Raw genomic sequence first — 19,574 nt, 5'->3', positions numbered from 1 at the left:
CAATATCTTAAGGAAGACACTTCCACTTGTGCACAGGACTGGGAAATGTAAGTAATTACTTGACAGGACGGCCAGAAAGGCTTTGAAGCCATAGGAGAGTTTCTTAGGACTTTTCTAGCAAGACTGACTGAAAGGTGAGATTTGTTTAATATTTTTATTTTGATCTTTACAGCATTGCTGTAAAACAGCAGTAGCATAGAGGATCATGCTGCTTGGCTTTGCCAGTGCTAGAAGTAAGCACTTACTTACTTCTTTACAATGCTAGAAGTAAGCTGCAGGCTACTGGGGTTGCCAGTTCTCTCGTCTTGAAGGGAGGCAAGAAGAGAAAACAGATACATCACTGACATGAAAAACAAATGCTTCTTGTTTTATCTTTATATAGTACCAAAAAAATTCTCCTGATTTATGTTAGTCTGAAAGAGACAGATTTTATGGCATCAAAGACCTTAGTCTGGAGGTTGGAGCTCTAGTGAAGCCAAACTTTAACTGGAGTTTAAGTGGAAAGTTTGTCAAGTGATCTGGCTGTAAGAACTTAGATCTCAGGAAAGAGAATTTAAATTTATTTCAGTTTATACAGTGTTAATCTCTGCAGAGCAGATCTTAATGCAAGACTGACAATTTGGGTCATGTTTGAAATTGATTCAGAGATTGGTCCTTGATCATTTTAGATCCAGTTCCAAAGCTGACTTGTGAGTTGGGATTGAGGATCAAAGCCTAAATGTCACTTCGTTTCAAGCTTGAGGGTCAGCCTGAAGGGTCTTGTTTTAAAGTGGGGTTTTGTTGCATACTGTAACATCAAGTGCAAAGTACACCATTGTACTGAAAATCTCCAGTCTTTGAGGCTTAAGACTCATTGAAGATGAAGGTGAAGCTGTCTGTGTACTTGTAAGTATTATGAGAAGAGATTTCAGGAAGAATAAAAAAGTGCAAGTGGCACAGAGAACTCTGGCAAAAGAGAAACATTGCTATGGAGTTAAAAGATGAATGTTTGAAGGCAATGGCTCTGCCTGTGTTTGAAGCTGTAGCATTTGTGAGTAGGGACGTACTGCCCTCTCTCAGGGAGGGAGGCTGGGCAGGATTTGTTAGCCTCAAGAGGATGGCAGCTTTGGTAGGATATAGTCATTTTTAGCTGCTACTGCATCAATACATAGAGCTAATGTGCTTATGGCTAATACAGTGAGGAAAAGCCAATGCAGAGAAAGTTTTTAGAAACATGCTTACAGACACGTCTGTAACTGTAAGTTACACCTTTAAACCACTCTTACAGACACAGCTTTTAAAACCAAGTCATTGGCAGAACTGAAGGGGAGATTGGAGTCTTCTGTCCTTCTTGGACATCAGGAAAAACACTCATCACATATTATCATCTTCTTGCCTTTCCTCACCTGTGTGATGTACCACAGGTACTGCAATGCGGGCGTACAATGTGACAGCCGGGAGGTGAGATCGAACAGAACGGGACCGTCAGGAGGTCACGGGTGGAGGGCATAGGGAAATGCTGCGGAAAGAATTAAGGGTAAAACAGTTAAACGCGCATGTGAAGAGGGAGTCTGTTCATTCGCTTGAACTCTTTCTGTGTTTCTTACATTAGTTATCTGTGTATCATCCACTGTGTGTCACCTACATACAGTTGGCTTTGCCCTGGTCCTATCTGCTTCTGCTCCACTGCTCTGCTAGCTCTGGCACTTGCCTGTTTGATGAGGCAGTTCATCAGAAAACTTTTTTTTTTTTTGGGGGGGGGGTGGTGGTGGTGGTGTGTGCATGCGTGCATCCCAAGTAGTTGTTAGTGAGTTTAATGCCTTGGGCCCGTAGGTCAGTGTGGCGCGGTGAGCTGTTGGGGAAGCACGGGTGCGAACAGGCGGTTAGGTCGGAGTCGCTGACACCGTGCACAGTCGCAGCCGGATGGACCTTTCAGTGAGCTGTCAGTGTGGCCCTACCCTGACTCCATCAGAGCTGATGAATTTCAGCAAGAAGCAGATTTTTGCTTTAAAAGATGTCTGCTTTTAATAAGTTTCTTCCTTCTATTTTCCCTTTCCAGTAAGTCAGTTTTGAGTGGACTGTAACAGAGCCAGTTAAAGATCAGTACAGTGAAGAGGCACGTCTGTTCAGAAATTGCAAAGAATAAAACATTTGGCAATAACGGATGTGTCTTTTCTGGCAGGATCCAAAGAGCTCGGAAAGTGTTTTTTCTTCAGTAGCGATCCAAATTTTATCACCGCTCCTGTGTTTTGGAAGCTCTTTCAGCGAGGATGAGATGATGTAATTGCATAAATCCAAGCTTTCCTATTTTTTATGAAGGACACAAGCTTTGGATATGGACTTGGTGCTGAAACTGTGCTGGTTCTAGGTCACCTTTACATCTCCCTCGGGCACTGATAGTGCTGAAAGCCAAGAGGATCTGTGTCGGTCTGAGCTGCTTTAGGTTCTGCTGTCAAGCAGAGGCTTCCAGGGAATGCTTTGTTATGTGGTCACAGATGAAATGAAAAGGGTTTTCTTTTATTTTTATTTAATTTTTTTATTCCAAGCTCAGTGTAAGCTCTCTGCACCTCCAACATGCCCCTAAGAACATACTATTTTTGGTGGTTCTAGGAAAACTTAGAGGCTTTTGTTTAAAACTGTCTCTGGTAGCTTTGAACTAGCCCCAGAGTCTTAATTAAATATTTTTGGTCAGGCGTGACTCCACAGTGAGTCAAATCCTTTGCCTTTGGTGTTTTGTTTTGTTTAATCACTAGACTATTTCTCTATATAAAACACTGCAGCATTCCCGGTCAACTTCCTTTGTTAGTGTTAGGAGAGCTTCCATTAAAAATTATTTTAACCAACCTTTTTCTGCCTTTATTCAACTTTTCATTCTTAGTGACCTATTCCTTCCTGAATCTTTCCTTTTTCCTATCTCCTGCTGCAAACTAGATTGTTTTCAAAGCATATGTTGCTTTTCTGTTCTTTGTCCTTTTCCCTGAACCCTTATTTGTATTCCCTTCACTCTCTCTGGCCTTGCTTTACATAGAAGTCAGCTATTGCTCAGCCACCCACCAGTGGTTTTATCACAGGAGTAGGCGTGGGTAAAACTTCTTTGAAGAGTGAAAAGTTACACTGTCAAAGGCAGCTTTGGGGTCCCTGTAATCTATTTCCAAATTTGATCGGTAGTTTTATCTGAATACATAAAAATATCTGAACAACATACACAGAGCAGGTTTTGGAAACATCTTTCTCCCTTCTCACCAGGCTAGATTTGCAAGCTCTGTGCTTTCCGACAACCCACTAACTAGTTTGCTTTCTTAAGGAAATTGAAACTGAGAGTTCTGTCTGGTTTTACCAAATTGAGGTGAGGATCCTCAGGTGGCTCCCAGCGAGGTAGAGGAATTAAAGTTGTGACTCCCCATTTTTCAGAAGGGAGCCCATGGCACTGAGCTGTGGGGATGCTCAGGATTGGCATCCTCTCCATCTTGCAAAGCTGTCCTACTTGTCGAAGAGGGTCAGCCAAAGTGACTATATCCTGGTGGTTACGCCATTTCCCTCCAGCACTTTTAGTTGCTGTCTTCAATGAACAGTTTAATAGTTTCTTGCTTTTGTATCTACTTTGTGTTAGAAAAATTCAGCAAAATGAGAGAGGAAAAAATGTAAAACCTTTTTTCTGGGAAATTCTGATAAACTCTTTATTTAAGAACAAATCAAAAGAAAATTTTGTCATGGTTTTGCCACTGAACTCAACAATCTTATTTTTATAGCATGGCTTTATAGGATCATTATCAGCTGGCTCACCTACAGCATCTGAAACTGCCAGTTCTCCATGGGGAAAGTTCAAAGTGCTTGGCAGCTCAGTTCTGGGCTCTGCCTTGCTTCCATGTTTACTGTCATTAGGCTGGCTTGATTACACTTTTCAGACTCCACGATTGAGGTACTGAGATTGGAATGTGGCCCATCATCTGAGAAATCAGAGAATTTCATATGTAAATATTTACAAAATGCTAATGAGTTCTTAGACCTCTAACTGAATGGTAGTCTCATATATTATTTACTTAATACAAAATCTGCCCTTCTGAGCTAACAACCAGTCCTCCTCCCCAGGCACCCCTGTTTACTCGTCTAGCTACATAAATCTTAAAGATCACCCACTGAGTCATCCTGGTCCATGCTGAGCGCTTCTCGACCCACCCACTTATCTGCATTCTTTGCTGCTTATATGTTGTGCTGCTGGGTATAGCTGTGGTTATATTAGGATCTCTGTGCAGTGGGAAACCTGCGGGCAGAGTGGGACCTAATTTGAACCCAATCTCTGAAGAAAGCATGCAAACTTGAATTCAGGACTCCTCTGTAAGCCAACCACTTAAGTGCGAGATGCCTCCTTGCATGTTTCATTGCAGACAAGAGAGAGATTGGGTTTGAATCATTAGAGCAGCATTTGTTTTAGTGTCTGGACCCCATCAGGACTGTCTGACAGTAGGCCTAGGAGGCTGTAAGATTAGTAGTTTAAACTGCTGAATAGTCCCAGGATTACTGGTTGAGGGCCTCATGCTGGAAACATTTGCCTGTATCGGTACATTTTGCACTTCTGTGCAGTGCCATGATGTATTTTTGGTTTATTTTGTTAGTAGGGAACCTGAAACCTCTTCTAAGTTGATGTAAAATAGATTACACTGAACGATGTTGAGATGAAGAACTAGAATGTAATCCATGTTAATTTTATTGGTGAATTGTGCACGTAACTTCTGTATCTAATATAAGTGAACAACACTAAAATAGATTTAGCATGTGCTTTATGTTGGCTGAGGGGATGCAGGGTATTAATGCTAATTTGTGACAATGAATATGAAGTATTGGTTGGCAAATGAGGGTGTTCCCTTTATAAGCATGTTGTTTCAACATGCCATGCTTTTCCTGCTGCATATAGTGCTTATGATGAAGTTTAGGAGGTTATTTGAATATAGGTTAGTGCTAATGTAATGAGCTGGAAGCTTAATTCGTGTTGTCCCTGTTGTATTTAGGAATTTCCTCTTCTATTCTTTCCCCACCCCTCTCCCTGGGTATGTGATCACAGCGACCAGTTGTAAGTCATCCTTTTTATCCCTTAAGTTTCTATTGTGTGATTTTTGGTTTTGATGTAATTTGGCAATATCTGAGTTCAATTGACGAATGTATCAACACCATGTGGGATCTACAGCAGTGTCTGGTAATAGCTGTTCATGCACAGTGGTTTCCAGCATTGCATTCATAGTTCCCTGGAGCTCTAGACAACTTCAAAAGAGCCTAAACCCCAATTTAAAGTAAGCAAGTTTGTATGTGCTGTTAGACCAAATCTGAAACTTCTTGAGGGGCTGCATGCTTACTGGAAAACTTCAAGGACTGCATATGGAAAAACCTGAAATTCACTGGTGTTGGCACACTTTGTCCTTTCCTCCACACTGCAGGAGCAATGTGGTACTGAAGCAAGGAACTTCAGTTTTCCACAAATATTTTTTCCTTTACAGATTTCTAATAGTGTTTTGGATATAAGTGGGGATGGTGAACGGGAGAAGGGAATTTTGAAGGCAGACCCTTCGTGTAAAGCTTTATGCTCCTAAGAATCATGATTGTGTTTTGAGCCTTAAATTTAATAGGTCTTTGTCCATGGTCACCTTGTGGCAGGTATTGTATGGCCTTTCTTGCTCAGGAACAAGTGTCACCCTTCTCCCAGACAGAGGGCCAAAGTGGTTGACTCTGCCTTAGCAGAACTGGTGATTCCAGATGGATACCAGGATCCTAGAAAATGCTTTCTAAAGGAAAAGCATAGGAAGTTGGATTTCAGAGCAATAAGATGTAGCTGCACTAAAAAGTTGTGCAGGTGATTTAAGAAAAAAAAGGTAAGTGTAATTCTTGGAGAAGTTAAGTGTTGATGGCTAGGACCTGATAAAGTGATACATATTAAAAATAAAAAACCTATTTCATATTATATATTTGGAGAAATGAGGTGGTTACTGTGCAGAGGGAGTACCTTTATGCTTTCCACAAAAAAAACCCACGTAGAGTTGGAGAAGAGATGAAGAGCTTATGGTGTTGAGCTACATTTCAGATATGATTATGTTCTAGGGCAGACGACTGGTTCAGTATGACTTTGTACAGACTGTTGTTATTCCCAAACCTAGCCTGTTTAGTTATGGGTAACAGAAGCGAGGCGCTGAAGCTCAGCCTTGACCCTCGGAGTGAGGTGTGGAAGGTGGTGGGCAGCATAACGGGTATCAGCCACAGGTACTGGAATGCTCTTTGCAAACAGAAGTTTCCAGAAAGCAATTTTCCCACACAGAGAACCATGAACCAGACTGACCACTTCCAGAAATTTAGACCATCTCTCCAAGACACTTGGCACATTTGTTAATCCTTTTGTAGACAGGGGTTGCAGCAAGTGAAAATGGTGAAGATAAAAATTTAATGAAAATTGAAATCCTGAAAGGTACTGGGGAAACCAACAGCAAGAAGCTAATAGATATTTTGTTAGGGTGGCAATTTAATGCTGAAATGAAGAGTAGACTTCAAATGCTACAAAGCAGAAAAAGCTGCTGGCATACTTCTTTTTTTAAGCCAGTATTGTAGGAATGATAGTTACAGTAAATAGTTTTCAGATGTGCAAATCTTAAGAACAGTTAAGTGATGACTGTGTGGATGTGGGGTGAAAGAAGGGGAATGAGCCAAACTAAACAGGACCTCCTCTACCAGTCCCAGAAAAAGAGGTGGTAGAAAATCTGAATAAAGCACAAAGAAGCAGTAAATGGTGTGGGAGGAGAGGAGAAGGAAAATATGATAGTAATATCCCTGAACAGAGTGGTTGCTGAAAGAGGTGCTGAAGCGTTTTACAGATTGGTGAATTTATACTGGCCAGAGCGCTTGTCGGGAGTAAATGAAGAAAGGCTTCATAGCAAGGAGCGGAGACAGCCAGCTAGAGGTACTTGCTTGTATTTCTGCTTAGACCAGCAGCGGTAGATGTTGGACCCAGATGTGGAGTCTGTAATGTCTCCTATCACAGGGAAAAGCCACATGGTAAAAGCTGATTCACCAAGGAACCTTTGGAGACTTGTGGTGATAGGCACAATCTTTGGCTGTATGAGTTTGAGCAAATTAAAGTGACTAAGATAAAGCCGTGTAGGTGGAAGAGCAAGGTGAGTTCAAAGGTGTGTCAACCAGGTATGCACCCTGAGAGCACTGAATGGTTAAAAAAACCCCAAAACCAGCCCTACTTGTGGTAGGCTTTGCAGTCTGTAATAAAGCACATGACAGATTTTGTCAGGGTTCGCTGTAGAACACCTGAAGGACAATGAAACACTAATAATAATTAATGTCTTCAAGGCTGAATTTCAATGTGAAGCATAGACCATTAAAATGAATGAAAGCTTGAGGGAATGGCTGAGATCTGTTTGTCAAACAAAGGTTCATTCTTTCAGATCTGCAGTGTATCTCCTTGTAAATAGATGATAGGTGTGTAGGTGAAGCAATACCCTGATAGTATTATGTTAAAGAGATTTCAAGTCTGATTTTTTTTTTTAATAATTCATTGACCAGTATTTGAGTAAAGACCAAAATGTAGTGGAGCATAACAAAAAAGGCTACATTTTCCTCTCCCTTAGCTAATTATTAATGACTGCCCTAACAGTTCCCAACTCATCCATTCTGTTGGATGGTAGAAAACAAAGAAGAAATTTGAGTCACATACTGCAAGTTGTTGAGTGTATTCAGTGGAGCGGGAGGTCAGCTGGCCAGTTTCCAGTTTTTAGCTCGTGGCAGAGTTGAGCCATGGCTCAAACAAAGTGGGTTCTTCACTTTATTCAAAACTTGCATGTATTGTTTATACTGAGTGTGCCTCATGTAGGAGTGGAGTCCCAAAATACCAGACCTTGCGTATCTATATCATAAAATTTCAGGTTTTCCTCAATGTAGAGAGGGAGGCTGGTTTCCAAAGCTTGGCATCTGGCTGCAAGAGGAACCTTCTTCACCATCTTTCTCAGGTCGAAAGCACTAGGTAAAGCAGCTGTGCTAGGACTGCTTTATGGGTCCCCAAGCGTAGAGCGTCATGAGAAGACTGATGATAGCTGATTCCACTTGTGCCCTTGTTGGAAAAGCACAGAGCTCCTTGCTATGAAGTGCCCAGGTCTTTCCTTCAGTGTTAGCTGTAAGTGCTTCACTCTAGTGTGAGGAGACTGCTGTCTGCAAGCGTGCTGACGAGAATGGTGCAAGACAAGGGAGATTGATTAGAGTTAAAAAGGATGGACAAATACATGTACATTGGGTATGAATAAATTTAGAACCACCACAAGAGCTTTTGCAAAGAAAGAAGAAAAAACCCATATTTTAAAGTTTGGCACTTGTATGATATCTTATAAAAGATAAACAATATGGCTATCTGCAGTAGCAAGAAACAATGATCTGTCCTGAACACAACTCCCTAGAGTTAACTAACCTGAGTCATGCCTTCAAGAAAAAAACCCAACCAAGCCCAATGAAATTCATGATCACTTTATTCTACGTGGCAAATATATGGGTTATACTTTGAAAGATAACACTGAATTTTGGATCTCTGTTGTTTTGTTTCACAGTCTATGTGCCTGAAGAGAAAACACAATGAGATAGTTCAGTTCCATACCCCAAAGGCTGATGGAAACCATGTCTTAGATCTGTATGCCACAAAATACATAACACGTAAATAAGTGATAGCTGTTCCTTTTCTTGGGTCTTTCACACAGTGTTGTAATTCTTTTGAGAACTTTACCTATTTTGCTCATTCCAAAAGTCTAAAATACCACAAGATAAAGGTACAAGTCCATGGTGATGTTGCTAAGGGCTTTCTTTGGCCAAATCACAGATACTTTTGGGGATCCTCCAGCTATAGGGCAGGAGGTGGGCATAGACTAAAGCACATCCTGAAAATGTGGAAAAATCTCAAAGGTCTTGTTAGGTTTCTGACAGCAGATTTTCACTCTAAATCTCTCCTGTGATATGAACCACTGCCATTCCCTAATAAAATTAGCTAAATGAACACTTGGCTGCATCTCTGGCTAGAACCAGTTTGAGCTACTGGCTATGGTCAAGCACTCAGATGCTGTGCTGAGCATCTGAATTTTCTTGCAGCCTGTTCCAATTGAAGTCGGTCAGAATCCTAGAATCATAGAATAGTTTGGGTTGGAAGGGACCTCTAAAGGTCATCTAGTCCAACCCCCCTGCCACGGGCAGGGACATCTTCAACCAGATCAGGTTGCTCAGAGCCCCGTCCAACCTGACCTTGAATGTTCCCAGGGAGGGGGCAGCCACCACCTCTCTGGGCAACCTGTGCCAGTGCTTCACCACCCTCAGCGTAAAAAATGTCTTCCTTATATCTAGTCTAAATCTACCCCCCTTTAGTTTAAAACCATTCCCCCTTGTCCTGTCACAACAGGCCCTGCTAAAGAGGTTGCCACCATCTTTTTTATAAGCTCCCTTTAAGTACTGATAGGCTGCAAGGTGGTCTCCCCGAAGCCTTCTCTTCTCTAGGCTGAACAACCCCAACTCTCTCAGCCTTTCTTCACAGGAGAGGTGTTCCATCCCCCTGAGCCTTTTCGTGGCCCTCCTCTGGACCTGCTCCAACAGGCCCGTGTCTTTCTTATGCTGAGGGCTCCAGAGCTGGACACAGTCCTCCAGGTGGGGTCTCAGCAGAGCAGAGTAGAGGGGCAGAATCACCTCCCTCGACCTGCTGGCCACGCTTCTTTGGATGCAGCCCAGGATACAATTGGCCTTCTGGGCTGCGAGCGCACATTGCTGGCTCATGTCCAGCTTTTCACCCACCAGTACCCCCAAGTCCTTCTCGGCAGGGCTGCTCTCAATTCCTTCATCCCCCAGCCTGTACTGGTACTGGGGGTTGCCCCGACCCAGGTGCAGGACCTTGCACTTGGCCTTGTTGAACCTCATGAGGTTCACACGGGCCCACTTCTTGAGCTTGTCCAGGTCCCTCTGGACGGCATCCCATCCCCCTGGCGTGTTGACCGCACCACTCAGCTTGGTGTCATCTGCAAACTTGCTGAGGGTGTACTTGATCCCACTGTCTGTGTCATTGATGAAGATATTAAACGGTACCGGTCCCAATACGGATTCCTGCGGGACACCACTCATCACCAATCTCCATCTGGACATTGAGCCGTTGACCACTACCCTCTGGATGCGACCATCCCAGCAATTCCTCACCCACTGGACAGTCCACCCATCAAATCCATACCTCTCCAGTTTAGAGAGAAGGATGTTGTGGGGGACCGTGTCCAAGGCCTTACAGAGGTCCAGACAGACGACATCTGTAGCCCTTCCCGTGTCCACTGATGTAGTCACTCCATCACAGAAGGCCACTAGGTTAGTCAGGCAGGACTTGCCCTTGGTCTCTTCTTGTCCAGCAGCCTGATCCAAGGGCCATCGCTATAATAACAGCACATTGTTCTTCCCACTAGGATGTGCCCATGAGATGTTAGCTGCTGTATAAAAGCATTATACTCTTAAAATTGATTGTTGAGTTGAACAAGGTAAAACAAGCTGTAACATTAACCACTTGTCTTCAGAAGTAGGGAAAGTCTAAGAAAGTCAGTTTAACTCAGTATTTTCGTTGAACCTTATTAAAGTAATCTAGTCTAAAAGAAGATGCTACTCTCTGATAGATCCGACTTCTGTGAAAGCAGTTTGGAACAGGGACCACCACCTCTTCCTGCCTGGAGGCCACTTAGGGCAGTGCTTCTCTACCCCATGACTGGGGCTTCTGCAAGCAGATAATCATCTTGCAAGCATGCATCTCTGTGTTATCTTGACCTTGCAGCTGTCTCTCTGATCGTAGACTATATAGTGAGACAAAAACTTGTTCTTTATAAGTTGGTGGCAGTTCTCCTTTTTCAGTATCTGTATGTAGCTGTAACAGAAGACTGCTTATTGTCACTGTTTTGCCGACATAAGGCCTAGTTAGCATGATATAACTTGGAAAATGTCAGATGTATAAAATACCATAGCAGATAGTAGATAAAGCTTGCTGTGTGTGGTGGTTTTTCTAGTTGCTGTTCATCTCTCTAATTTTTCGCTAGTAATTTAGGCTAAGTGTGTTTTAAGTATGACACTGCAAATTACTCATCCTTGTGTTTTAAACAAAGCATCACTGGTTACTTTTGGTCATGGGAGCGCATAGCTTTGAAGCACCTTCAAAAAGTGAAACGAATTTGAAAAACTTCAGGCAGAGATTTGCTCTGTATAAGACAGAGACAATCTAATTGTTTTTCTGTGTTGTTTTTTTATCAGACTTTGTTAGGATGCGGTGATATGTGCTGCTTATTTCTTGTTAGAAACTAGCAAGTCTTTTCATAACTCGGTAACTCCACTCCAGGTATTTTGGTCCTCCCAATGGAAATACTGATTTCTTCCATCAAAATTTCAAATTCACTATTCCTTTTCACGTGGAACTTGATCCCTGCATTATTTCACTTGCGGTCTCCGTCCCGCAGGTGCCGAGTCGGCTCCTGGAGGTGAGAGCTGTTCCCGGTCCCCAGGCTGCAGTGGGAGGTGACGGCTCCGACAGCCCTGCAGCGCGGCGCAGGATCTGGCCTCCTTCGCCACAGGCTGTGCGGGTGTGAGGAGGAGACTCCAGGGTTCAGACTGCGGAGGGGTTTGTCATTTATCATCACAAGGCTAGAGCATCTGAAGCAGACTGACTCATCCCCTTCCTAGTGACTCACTACATGTTTTCGTTTTCCTGGGTGGAAAAATAACTCCTATATTCCTAACGGGAATGCAAAGTGAGAGCCAGACCATAGATACCAGTTTGTATCAGTAAAAGGCAAATACATATTTAGAAGTATTTTTATTACAGGAGTCCTGGTATCCTAGGAAATGCACGCTCATGTGGTTTGAGGCAAGAACTGAGTCAAAATGTGTATTGTTTCAGCTGTCAGGACTGGGGAAGGATGCCCTGGCACAGAAACGAAGTAGCTTGCTCATGGTCGTTCGAGGTTCAGTGCGTAGTCAGGCAGCAAATACATCTCCCCTGATTCATCTCTGGTCCTGTATACCTTCAGCCACCACACCTCCCAGGGTATTTTAACCGAGTTTGTCTTTTCTCTTATATAGTATGCCAGTATAAGTGAATTTCTTTTTCTATGTTACCTATCTGTGTTTGATAGTTTTGCTTGTTTTTCATCTCCGATGGTCCAAAGAGCCTCTTCCTGTGCCAGTTTCTATTTACTTGCTTGTTTTAGTTAAGGGACAAGAATTTTCTCATAGGAGCTCTTATGCTAGTCCCTCACTTCATTTAACTAGAAGGTCTGCCTCCACTTGTTTTGTAGTGTGACATTGCAGTCACAACCCTGCCCTCCTCCATGCTCAAATGTTAACATTCTCATGTAACGTGTAAATAGAGGACCTGATTCACCAGTGTCTTACTGTGCATTTACACAGGGGCCTCTAATAGGGTTAATGAATTTGACTTTTGTGTCAAACCAAATAATGCTGCCCTATATCTTCATAGAATTTTTCTCTCCTGATTTTAAATTAGCTTTTCACATATATTTTTGTCTATTTTCTGACACTTTCAAAACCACACCACAGCTGTCTCTATTTGGAAGAGCTGCCGCAGTGCTTTTACGTTACCCTCTAACGTAAGCTCCCTGGTAAGGCTGCATGTACGTACGTGGCCACCCTCTCGCTGGGGAAAGCAGTGCATCGCTGGAGCCTGTTCCAGATGCTGGATCCGTAGCCTGGCTGGGGAGCCGAGATGGTAGGGTGGGAGCAGGCAGCTGACATGAGCCATTGCAATTACACAGCCCAGTTAAAGTAGTTTAGCTTTTGAGCAAAAATAGGTGAATAATTTTGTGTAAGGAAGATGCTCAGAGTTCAGTTTCTTCACAATAATTCTGTTTCTTTCATATAGCTCTAAAATAAAATCCTCTGCTATTCCTGCTTGCTAAGACTGTGCAATCAGATCTGCATCTGTCTGGGGAGGCATTTAGCGAGGCAGAACAACATACCTTAAACATTTTTCTGAAGAATAGAAAGTGTTTTAAACGGGAATGAATAATACAGATGCTGTCCATGTTCTCTTTGGCTAGTCAAGATAGCAGATTCAGACTTTTCTGTTTCATCAAAACGACTGCGGTGAAGCATTGAAAGAAGGCTGGATTCAGGTTGTGAAGGATGATGTGCTCTGATCAGGAGCTGAAACAAAAGTCTGTCTGAACCATAACAGTGTTTTGCAAAGATGACACTTTACCTGGCCTGACACTGCCTTGCAGGGCTCCAGTATTTAGACTGAAGTACCTCAAACTGTTCTCCAGCTCCTTTGTAACTTGAACAGCACTTCTCCCCCACACATACATGACCTTCAAAAGTCAAAGTGTCTGTGGAATAAAGATAAATGACTTTCAGTTGCAATAGTTTTTTTGTTTGCTTTGCCTAAATTGAATTGTCTTGAAATCAATAGCTGATTTATTTGAGGTTCACTCTGTGTCATTGACTTATTGATACTTTTCTAAGTGCACAGTTTATTAAACATTAGAGTAGTCCTCACAAGATTTGCTCGTTTAAGTTTTGAATTTTCTTGCATTAAAACTTCCTTTCTTTTCCAGAACTTTTTAGAAAGTCATTAACAACCTTCAGCCCACAAAATTTATATAAAGAAGTTTTTGTTGACTCTGAATTTGTTAAACCTACATTAGTGCGAGATGTTACTTGTTTCTGAGACAGTTCTTGTAAATTTAGTTTAAAATCTTGTTCAGAAACATGAGACAGACTGTCTTTAACTTGCAGAAAGATGATTCAAGATACTCATATCTCTTCTAATGAATGATTGGCAGAGATTGCTTAGAGTTCATCTAAGGAACCTTTCCCAAGTAGCAAGTATGGAAATGTGACATATGAAGGAAACATTTTTTGAGAAAGGTTTGGGCATTCATTCTTTATTTCAGGATTTCAGCACCAGGATTTGAGGTTCTCTTGTTCTCTCTTCCTTCTCTTTTCCAAATGCTCAGATTTGATGTAGGTGGCTAAAAAGGGACTAGATTATTGAAAAACTCCATTGTAGAATTTATTGAGGTTCTTTTGTAAATCTGGCTAGTGGTGCCTAAAGAAACTGCCCCAAGTCCTGTTTCTCAACACTTTTTTTTTCTTCTAAATGGCTCTAGGGGATTTCAGGACATGTTAACTTGTTCTGATCTTGATAAGTAGCATTTACTGTCTTGTTGCAATGAACCAGGGGAGCTGCAGAGTAGCAAAGCATCTTGCTCCTTTCAGACAGCATGAGAGGTAAAAAGTTGAGGATAACCTCTAAACATACTGACTCATGGGTGCATATTGTAACTGTTGAGGAAAAACATTCACTCAGCATGTACTGAAATGGAAAGTTTCTATTTTTTTTTTTTTTCTAATCACTGTACCTGTCCTGCAGACCCTCAGGGTGACAAAGTATTAGCTTTGTTTTGGGCAACCCTTTCCAATAAGCCCCGTGGTACAGAGACTACATGGACATGTAGGGTACTCAGAGCAGAAATAGCAGAGCTTTTTTGTTGTTGAGCGTCTTCAAGAATCACAGCAGAAGATAAAATCCTAGTTAATGATAAATCTGGCATTTGCATATTATCTTTTTTTTGAGTGTGCCTTTTGGGTTTTGTTCTTCAGTTGCTGCTTAGCCCAGAGGGAGGCCAAAGTGCATATCTGCCGTGTTGTGTCCCTTATTCTGCCTCCAGTGCAAACAATGCCGTGATGACAACTGACAGAGAGGCCTCGAGATGCTGGTCAGCAATTTAATTTTCATTTGACAGTGTCTGCTTATGGCATAGGTGGAGGAGGGGGGGAAATGGCATTACATTTAAGACCAAGCTGTATTGTATCATTTCTTTCCCCTATTTTTCCTAAACTCTTTGGTTTTTTTCTCTTTCTCACTCTCTTCCCCTGCTCCTTTTCCACCCAGAGCTGGATGCCAAGGTGGAGACCTTTGCATTGCTGGGTTTTCCCCAGTACCATTCGATGCTCGGGGCGTGTAGCTGCAGGCAGCGCAGGGGCAGCAGTTCCCGAGCAGGCACACTGCTGTGCTTGGGGCTGGCTGAATCGGTCACATGGTTTCCAAAGGATCATCTTTGCCTCTGCACTGTTAATGAGATTTTTGAATAGTAGCTACCGCTAATAAATCTTCCCTCCCCTCCTCCCTCTGGTTCCTGAAGTTTGATTTTTCTGAGGCATCTGCATACCTGAACCTTTTCCTTTTCCACAGGGCAACTAAGGGCCTAAATACATGTTTGGCTCTGAAATCTTCAGGCTTTTCTGAAGCTGTATTTTCAAGCTTTCCCTCCAGAGCCCCATTGGTATCCCCTCCTCTTCATACAAGAGCTGAGGTCCTTGTGTTGTTGAGCAACTCTGTAAGCTGGTGCTGGACAAAAAACACAGTATATTGAGAAGGGCGAGGAGAACTGGGGAGAGCAGGGGCTCTCAGTGGGTGCCGAGGTGTGCGAGGTGCGCCTTGGCGGGCCGGCATCCGGACTCGGGCGAGCAGCTGGAGGCAAGGTCGCACCTGGAGCTTGGCCAGCTTTGCTGCACAGTGTCTGCTTGAGGCTATCTTTCTCTTCTCACCCATCCTGTCCCGAGGCAGACGGGCTCTCCAAACCAGCATCTCGCTCGGCTGCCTCTCCGTTCCCCTCCTTCCTCTTCCTCGGAAGGCGAGGCCGGGCATGATGCTGTCATTTGATGTTAGTGGGGACCAAGCTAAACAGCCTCAGACTGCCAGGGAAGAAGATGGCTTCGGACAGGCAGTAGCACGAGAGTCCTAGGGGGTTTGCTTGCAGTTGCTTCAGTGCTCCCGTTTCTCCCAGCCACTGTCCCCTCTTCTGACCCCCTGGCAGCTCTGCTGGGAAACACCATGGGTGAAATATTTACGACTTTCCAGAAATGGGGCTAGAAGCTTTGCAAGGGTTGCATGCGAGCAGGCGTGAGGCTTGCAGCGCTTCCTTGTGATATGTAGGGTGGACAGCCTGGGAAGCCGCCTTCCAAATCCCTGGCTTTCTGCACGGCTGGCTCCTGCAGCTCCCTGGCAGATGTAGCAGGAGGAGGGCCTGGGCTGTGCAGGGGCTCCTGCCACCGCATGGGCTCATCTGCAGCCCCAGGGTGGTGGCAGCAGGCCTGTCGCTGAGAGCAGCTGCCTCCGGGAGGAGGGAAGCAGGAGGTGAACGCAGCATCCAGCCATCTGCTGCCGAGGCAGAGGCAAGATTTATTTGACACTGCTATGGTCCAAATCCCTGGGTGCTGGGAGGAAGAGGGTGGGGGAAGGACTGTAATTAGTTTAACTGGCCACAGGTGTGTAACAAGAGGAAGCTGGAGAGAAAACAAATTATAGGGCAGATTCTGGCCCCGGCTGTTGCTTTAAACAAATGGATCCTGTGTTGCCCTTGGGGCTGGATGTGTCTCTGCGTTGGGGCTTGGTCTATGGGGAGAGATACTTAGTGATTCAAACTGTTGGAGGGACGTTGTGACAAGTAGAGAGACTGACCCCACAAATAAGATGCATCTTCCAGTTAGTGCACTCCCCAGAGTCCAAGGGAACTCTTGCTTGTTCCCTGTGCTGCCTATGGATGCATGCACTCCCTTCATAGGTCTTCTCTGCTATGACACGGGGTTGGTTGTGGAAAACCTTTGCATGACTTTCCTAGGCTCCCTAAGCAGAAGGCATTGCATGCCACAGCTGGCCAGCTCAAAGAGGACCTTTGCTCAGCATCCAGCCTGCTGAGGGCCTTCACATCTGTGGAGGGTTTGAAGGCAGGGCACATCTCTGGCTAACATCTGGGGCTCTTCTGTGGCAGCACTTCATTGTACCAAAGACATCTCAATCCCTGTCCTAAGGGCTTTTCTTAAACTGATGAGAAAAAAAGGTGGGAGAGGCAGCATCAACATGCTGGGGAGTGCAGCCGGCCATAACAGATCCTAGGTTTCTGGGCTCTTCCTCAAAAACCTATTAATTAGGTTTTGCTGCTGCTTTCTAAGCCTCTCATCATTAAAAGGCTTGGCTCTTTTAAGAGCTAATGCTGGTTTTGAATTCCATGTGGAGGTTACTGTTGAATTATTTGACGTGTTACAGACTTTCTCATAAGAACTTACAGGAAGCTTCATTGTGACTTCCCATGTGTTTAATGCATTGCCATTTTAATTTTAGTGGCTGTAAAGGAAATACCTTTGTGGAACACTAACCTTAATTGACTTTCTTTTAAAAAGCCAAATACAGAGCGTAGTTTGTTACAGCTCACTTTTGATCTGTAAAAGATCATACTCAAGTAGAGATCTTGTCAGAATTTTGTCCCAGACTCGCAAAAGAACTCTCTTGGGGTGGGGACAGAAGAGTGTGAAAGAGGGGAAAAACTCTAACAGAAAAGATAGGTGTATTCTGGATCTAACGCATGATTGGCATGGAGTTGGAAGGCAGGTTTAACTCCTCTCCTTGACTCAGCAGTCTGTTACTACATCCTGCCCCCAGTGCAGCTGTCTCTTGAGTGTATAAATGACTGAGTGTCCTATGCAACGGAGGTACAAGACTACTATGCATGGTAGGTAGCACCTTGTTCTGTGGGTATTCCCATCAGCTTCAGTGAAACTACTTGTAGTGAAAGGTACTAACTGGTACAAGTAAGGGCACGGTTCATCAGCTGTTCCACTGGCACCAGCTCAGGGCTGTATGGTTGCTGCTTCTGCTTGATTATTTTTGCTGCCCCTCTATGCCCCCTCTGTCAAGCAGCCATCCTTGATTAGTCAGCTATGATTTATCTGATTGTGCTCTGTGAATGATTTGCGTTTGGTTTTCAACCCAGTTCATTTCACAGGACCAGATGAAGGCACAGGTAGGCATATTTTTTAGTGCTCCGCTCAGCTTTGCAAAGAGTTGACTCTGTCATCCCTGTTTTGGGGACAGTGACAGGAATAAGTTATCACACAAGCCATTTGTTCCACTGACTAGCCCACAACTGCAAGTAAAAATTCAGGGTCTCTTCTGCATTTGCAGTATGTTTCCTCAGTCTCCCTGTGGCGGTATAGACCATGCTTTTCTGCTCCTCCATCTCTTCTCAAGAGCTGGTGGCCCGTGAACGAGCAGAGAGTTGTGCACCAGTGGTAGATCTGCTGGCCAGTGGTGGATGTGCCTGTCGAGCAGGGGTGAGAGAGAAGGGCAGAGCTGGACGGCAGCCCCGGGATCATGCGTGCAGCGCTCAGGGCTCGGAGGAGTCCTGCCAGGAAGGTAACTCCTCAGCTGCAAACCAGCCCTGCAGCCACCCACCTGCCTCGTGACCCGGTGTGTTGCTCCTGCATTGTGAAAGAAGACCCTGGCAGAGCCAAATGACTGTATTGAATGTTTGCTGCAGTGGGCAGTGTCATTGCCAGATCATCTCATGTGAGCTTCTGCCTGGATGTCCTTGGATGTAAACTGTAGGGTACTGACGTTTTTCACAGTCCTTATGCTTTAATGACAATTATTTGTCACACTTCTGTTTTTGTACTGCTAGCATACAGCACTGAGATCTCCTGCAAGGCTCAGATGGATATCTTAATTAAAAAAAAAAAAAAATCTGCCGTACTGTGTACAGGTACATTTAGAAGTAATTTAAGGGACTTGGAAAGCTGCAGATCTCCGTGAGGGTATTCTCTGTTTCAAAGAGATCGCTGCTACTTATGGCAAGACATCTGTTATCTGAGCAGCCCTGCAAGGCACCAAACAATAGGCCTGTTCTTTGGCAGGCCTCCATAGTCACCAGCATCTAAGAATAGCATATGGAAGGTCTGCGCTCAATAGCAGTTGATGTTGATGCGTGTGAGCAGGTACGTATTTTAATTCTTTGTCATATAGAGTCTAAGACGTTAGCTGGTACAGTTTCTACCTCAGGACTACTCTGTTCATAGTCAGATCCTGTTACACCGTTGGAGAAACAACTTCCACGTCCCTTGTATTCAGATGGATAAAAAGCCACTTGAAACAGCAGAATCCACTTACCTACCACCAGCAGGATCAGGGGGAAGCTTGCTGATGCAGCTACGGATTTTGTGCTAAGAGCACTGTCTCTTAACATCTTTCTTTCATCTTACCTGTCAGCATCCCCTCCATGCAATGTTGAATCTCTGGTGTGTAATGAGGGCTAAGACACGCAGCAACTTTTTCCTCATGGGGAACATTGATAGTATCTCTCCTCTGCTGCTCATGTTCCCAAGACTTCCAGGAACTAGAAGACTTGGAGATTCCTATATCAGGTTTGGTTCAAAGTTGCCCTAAACTTAATGGGAAGAGAAACACATGCATAGCTAGGGCTAAGTCTGCACAGAAATAATGTCTTATGGTTGGAGCAAAAGAAGCTTCTGGCTTACAAGGTATTTTTTCCAATGTCTATCTTCAGAGCTGGCAGGAACTGGCAATTTCAGTTCCACTGGAAACATTGACCTTTGGGTGGAAAAACCTGAGACTGCTTCAATGCAATCTAGAAGCCAAAGACTTTGAGCATTGCATTGGTTTCCCTGATGCTGCTGATTTCTCTGCAAGTATCTTCCCGATGCCTGGAGGCTCTGAGGCCCAGGGCTTCGAGTCCAGGCTGGGTGTGCACAGG

The 19,574-nt window shown here is 44.0% G+C and overlaps 1 protein-coding gene across 3 annotated transcripts in view; it reads left to right on the top strand.

Moving 5' to 3' along the window:
- Positions 1-19,574, top strand: part of CHST11 (carbohydrate sulfotransferase 11) — a 181,566-nt gene that overhangs the window by 19,412 nt on the left and 142,580 nt on the right. The window contains exon 1 of one of the 3 annotated variants that reach the window (XM_076339380.1): positions 14,655-14,744. The exons of the other annotated variants lie outside the window; for them this stretch is intronic. The gene's annotated coding sequence lies outside the window, so the exon portion shown is untranslated. Of the gene's footprint in view, positions 1-14,654; positions 14,745-19,574 lie in introns of those variants that run through there. 3 annotated transcript variants of the gene reach the window in all.

Source organism: Aptenodytes patagonicus, chromosome 1, assembly GCF_965638725.1.
Source record: "Aptenodytes patagonicus chromosome 1, bAptPat1.pri.cur, whole genome shotgun sequence".
Taxonomy (NCBI): domain Eukaryota; kingdom Metazoa; phylum Chordata; class Aves; order Sphenisciformes; family Spheniscidae; genus Aptenodytes; species Aptenodytes patagonicus.
Note: the sequence above shows the minus strand (reverse complement) of the source record. Positions and strands in the feature narration are given on the sequence as shown.